The sequence below is a fragment of the Gadus morhua genome, chromosome 21 (genome assembly GCF_902167405.1).
Source record: "Gadus morhua chromosome 21, gadMor3.0, whole genome shotgun sequence".
Taxonomy (NCBI): Eukaryota; Metazoa; Chordata; class Actinopteri; order Gadiformes; family Gadidae; genus Gadus; species Gadus morhua.
In genome coordinates this window covers 21,917,435-21,923,434 of record NC_044068.1, presented here as the reverse complement: position 1 = coordinate 21,923,434, position 6,000 = coordinate 21,917,435, and positions in this window count along the sequence as shown.

The following is a 6,000-nucleotide window of genomic DNA, read 5'->3' as shown; positions in this document are numbered from 1 at the left end:
GATAAGGGTTGGACTCTATTCTTCTCCGGAGTTGCCGAGGGCGTGAGGCGCCGGGCGGGTGTAGACGAGAGGGTCGCCTCCCTGCGCCTAAGGGTTGTAGGGGGGAAAACTCTGACTGTTGTTTGTGCGTATGCACCAAACAGCAGCTCAGAGTACTCGGCCTTCTTGGAGAACCTGAATGGAGTCCTGTATGGGGCTCCAGTAGGGGACTCCGTAGTTCTGCTGGGAGACTTCAACGCCCACGTGGGCAACGATGGAGACACCTGGAGAAGCGTGGTGGGGAGGAACGGCCTCCCTGATCTAAACCCGAGCGGTCGTTTGTTATTGGACTTCTGTGCTAGTCATGGATTATCCATAACAAACACCATGTTCGAACATAAGGGTGCTCATAAGTGTACCTGGTACCAGAGTACCCTAGGCCGAAGATCGATTTCGTGATCGTGTCATCTGATCTGAGGCCGCATGTTTTGGACACTCGGGTAAAGAGAGGGGCGGAACTGTCAACCGACCACCATCTGGTTGTGAGTTGGATCAGGGAATGGGGGAAATTTCCGGATAGACCTGGTAAGCCCAAACGAGTAGTGCGGGTGAACTGGGAACGTCTGGAGGAGGCCCCCGTTCAAGGTATCTTCAACTCACACCTCCGGCGGAGCTTTTCTGGCATTCCTGTGGAGGTTGGGGGCATTGAGCCGGAGTGGGCGGTGTTCAAAGCCTCCATTGCTGAAGCTGCGGTGGCTAGCTGTGGCCTCAGGGTCTTAGGCTCCTCAAGGGGCGGTAACCCTCGGACACCATGGTGGACACCGGTGGTCAGGGAAGCCGTCCGACTGAAGAAGGAGGCCTTCCGGGATATGATATCCTGGAGGACTCCTGACTCGGTTGCAAGGTACCGACAGGCTCGAAGGGCTGCAGCGGCTGCCGTGTCGGAGGCTAAGCAGCGGGTGTGGGAGAAGTTCGGAGAGGCCATGGAGAAGGACTTTCGGTCGGCACCAAAGTGTTTCTGGAAGACTATCCGGCACCTCAGGAGGGGGAAACGGGGAACCATCCAAGCTGTGTACAGTAAGGATGGGACTCTGTTGACCTTAACTGAGGAGGTCGTCGGACGTTGGAAGGAACACTTTGAGGAACTCCTGAATCCGAATAACACGCCCTCTATGTTGGAGGCAGAGCTCGAGGTTGATGGTGTTTCGTCGTCAATTTCCCTGGTGGAGGTCACTGAGGTAGTCAAACATCTCCGCAGTGGCAAAGCCCCAGGGATTGATGAGATCCAGCCAGAAATGCTAAAGGCTCTGGGTGTTGAGGGGCTGTCATGGTTGACACGCCTATTCAACATCGCGTGGGAGTCGGGTACAGTGCCAAAGGAGTGGCAAACCGGGGTGGTGGTTCCCCTGTTCAAAAAGGGGGACCAGAGAGTGTGTGCCAATTACCGGGGTATCACACTTCTCAGCCTCCCTGGTAAAGTCTACTCCAAGGTGCTGGAAAGGAGGGTTCGGCCGATCGTCGAACCTCAGATTGAAGAGGAACAATGCGGTTTCGCCCCGGACGTGGAACTACGGACCAGCTCTTCACTCTCGCAAGGATCCTGGAGGGGGCCTGGGAGTATGCCCATCCAGTCTACATGTGTTTTGTGGATCTGGAGAAGGCGTATGACCGGGTCCCCCGGGAGAAACTGTGGGAGGTGCTGCGGGAGTATGGGGTAAGGGGGTCTATCCTCAGGGCCATCCAATCGTTGTACTCCCAAAGCGAGAGCTGTGTTCGTGTTCTCGGCAGCCAGTCAGTTTTCGTTCTCAGTGGGTGCTGGTCTCCGCCAGGGCTGCGCCTTGTCACCAATCCTGTTTGTGATATACATGGACAGGATATCGAGGCGTAGTCGTGGTGGGGAGGGGTTGCAGTTCGGTGGTCTGAGGATCTCATCACTGCTTTTTGCAGATGATGTGGTCCTCATTGGATCATCGGCCTGTGACCTTCAGCACTCACTGGATCGGCTGGCGGCCGAGTGTGAAGCGGCTGGGATGAGGATCAGCACCGCTAAATCTGAGGCCATGTCTCTTAGCAGGAAACCGGTGGATTGCTTACTCCGGGTAGGAAATGAGTCCTTAGCCCAAGTGAAGGAGTTCAAGTACCTCGGGGTCTTGTTCGCGAGTGAGGGTACTATGGAGTGTGAGATTGGCCGGAGAATCGGAGCAGCGGGGGCGGTATTGCGTTCGCTTTACCGCACCGTTGTAACGAAAAGAGAGCTGAGCCGCAAGGCAAAGCTCTCGATCTACCGGTCGATCTTCGTTCCTATCCTCACCTATGGTCATGAGGGCTGGGTGATGACCGAAAGGACGAGATCGCGGGTACAAGCGGCCGAGATGAGTTTTCTCAGAAGGGTGGCTGGCGTCTCCCTTAGGGATAGGGTGAGAAGCTCAGCCATCCGTGAGGAACTCGGATTAGAGCCGCTGCTCCTTTACTTAGAAAGGAGTCAGTTGAGGTGGTTCGGGCATCTGGTAAGGATGCCCACTGGGCGCCTTCCTTGGGAGGTGTTTCAGGCACGTCCAGTGGGGAGGAGACCTCGGGGAAGACCCAGGACTAGGTGGAGAGATTATATCTCAACACTGGCCTGGGAACGCCTCGGGATCCCCCCGTCAGAGCTGGTCAATGTGGCCCGGGAAAGGGAAGTCTGGGGCCCCCTGCTTGAGCTGCTCCCCCCGCGACCCGACCCCGGATAAGCGGATGACGATGAGGATGATGAGGTTTGTGTGGCTGCACTTTGTAACTCAGGAGCTAATAAATGAGGCATAGAAAAAGAGTTTGTGTCTTGTCGTGTAAAGGTTTTGGTTGTTTAATTATTCTATATCATAACATTATTGTAATTCAGCTATTCATGGTACACACTACATGCAGATGCAATATAGACCTCATTAGACTTTAATGTTTGCCCCCCCCCCATCCGCCTTGTCCTGAATGTTTATTTTGGTGAAAGTAATAAGTAACTTATTACTTATTACTCTACACAGAAGGTAATATTGTAAAGAAACTTATTACTTTCAAATGCAAGTAACTAGTAATATGAAATATATTACATTTTGGAAGTAACTTGCCCAAGGCGTAACGCGTTACAAAAGTAACGCGTTACCGTAATATATTACATTTAGGCAGTAACGGAGTAATATAACGTGTTACTAACTATATTTCGGTAATATTATTACAGTTACTGAGTCCGGTAACGCGTTACAATCATGGACATAATAAAGGATGGACCACGGACTGGAAAGTGGCCGCCCATTCATTCATATACAAACTGCTCAGTGGCGCAGGGTAACATACAGGAGCGATTTGCTTCCGCGTTATGGGGCCAAGACACGTGGCCTAGTCTGTGACGTACCGGATGCAGAAATATAGAACGCATGCGTGCCCACCCCCCCACTCCGGTCCAACAACAATATAAAATGATACCGTAATGCACCTGTTCTTTGTCTTTGGATCTTTTGAATAAATGGATCAATACATGATGAATCCCAATGATCGCAAGCAGAGGACCGTGAGAGTTATTGAGCAGCAGATGAACCAGTCCAAAAATCGGACACGTTAACGGAGCACTGAACTAGGCCCTCTCGGATGCCATTTGTTTCACTACGACTCCTTTCAGCTGCACACCCCTCTTCCCCAGCGAGATAACGGCTAATAAAACGTTTGAGGTGGCGTTTTGAGGACATGGCATTTAAGGTAATTATGAGCCTTTGATTGATATCCAGACATTTTTTGCGGCGACACATTCCTGTTCCCCACTTGTATTGGAGTCAACGGAGATATCTACTTCTGGGTCCCATGATTTGAGGGACCCCTCCACAGCCCGCTTAAACAGCTGCAATACCAGGCTTCGCCGCTGAGCACTGGTGGATTGCGGAAGTATGCAGTGTTCCTGGGGGCTTGGTTACAATCCGAGCCACACAAACTCCAGCCCTTGTTTGGATGTATATTTTGTCTATTAAGACTTTGTTGTTTGGTCCTAACCAAAACATTAATAGGCTCTAAGCATAAGTTCCTTGTAAAGTCTCTGTGGGACTGAAATGTTGAATGTGTTTCATTTATGCTCTTCTCATGCTCTTTTTTATTACTGCTATTTACTGCTATTTCAGGGCAGGATATATGCTCAGGTTCTAAAATACTTACAAAACATGCCCTGTCTGGTGGCTGTTAGACTTCATTCTTGAAGTGCACTTTTATTTTATTATTGAAATAGTATAAACTATTAACATGTTTGCTTTCATCGGAATGCAACTTTTTTGTTAAATGTTTGTGTGGCTGCACATTGTAACTCAGGAGCTAATAAATGAGGCATAGAAAAAGAGTTTGTGTCTTGTCGTGTAAAGGTTTTGGTTGTTTAATTATTCTATATCATAACATTATTGTAATTAAGCTATTCATGGTACACACTACATGCAGATGCAATATAGACCTCATTAGACTTTAATGTTTGCCCCCCCCCCCCATCCGCCTTGTCCTGAATGTTTATTTTGGTGAAAGTAATAAGTAACTTATTACTTATTACTTTACACAGAAGGTAATATTGTAAAGAAACTTATTACTTTCAAATGCAAGTAACTAGTAATATGAAATATATTACATTTTGGAAGTAACTTGCCCAACACTGGTGATAATTAACAAATGACAGCTTTTGGCCAACCGTTTCTACTTAAAATTGTCTGTGATAACTAACAATATGACAGCTTTTGGCCACCCGTTTCTACTTTCACCTTTGATTCTGAGAAATTGTGACAATTCACGGATATATTAAATGCAGGTGCGCTGCTCTGTAGGCAAACCGCGAAGGAAAAAAGGGTAGCTGCTTCATCTGTTCTTTTTAGAATTGTATGTCTTGATTTTTATTTTATCTAGCCATCTATTCTCTTGTTTTTGGCTATGTGAATGAAAGTCTGCGTCGATGCCTCGCAAGTCCAGTGTCACGAGCGGACGTTGCCATGACATCTAGAAATCATACCGTATTTAATGGGTTATCATTAATATTGATGTGTAGGGGGTTGATTATAACTCGTGAATAATATTGTTTATACCACGGTCTGGGGGAATACTCGTATTCTGATTAGCTGTAGGGCGTGCATTAACTCCTGATATAGGCCTACAGACACTTGCTAAGTAGTTGCAGTCAGTGTTTAGATTCTCTGCCCGAGCCCGAGGCCGACGTGGGCCGGGTCGGGCCGATATTTCCCACCACTATCCTCGGGCCGGGCCTTTGATCGAGCGTTTTTATTTTTATTTTATCATTGGTTTATTTGCCAAATCTGAGGAGAAATCTATGCCATAAACAGAAATATTATAGGCCTTTATTACACGGGTCTTCTCAATGCCGTGGAACGCTCCGTTCACTTGCATGGGTCGTAGTCCGGTGGCTTGTCAACCCCAGCGTCTTCCGTTTCTAAGCGACGTCACCGTCTTTGCGGGCAAATTATTTCTCTGCTGATCAACACTACGAATGGCCAAAAGACTTGTATGCCCCCCCCCCGCCCCCCCCTTAAATAAATACCATGGCAGAATTATTATTATTATTATTCTCATTCAACTTGAACATGTGTTTTTACAGTAGAGTGGTGGAGGGATGACGTATGTTGGCCAACCCGGAAGTGAGCGTCAGACAACGGGTTATTCCATTGGATTTTGGATTATTGCAGAAACATTTGCATCTTTGAAGCACCTCCTCAAAAACTGAAAATAATTAAATAAATAAAAATAACCGTGCTGCAAAGAACGAAATGTAACCCAATGCATTCTGAATGGGAGTGTTTCTCCGATTTTCCATGCTCCACAGAACGAAATGTAAACCCATGCAAATAAAGACTTCATGGTCATAATCATTTAAATATCATTAATTTCCTGAGTGTGTAGGGTGGTATTCTATTTTTTTCAACGGGGCTGCATCCAGTCACTTGACCGTCATGGTTGCTATGGTGGTTGCTATCGACCGCCCCCCTCTAATCCTGACATGGCTCTAAAAACCACGCG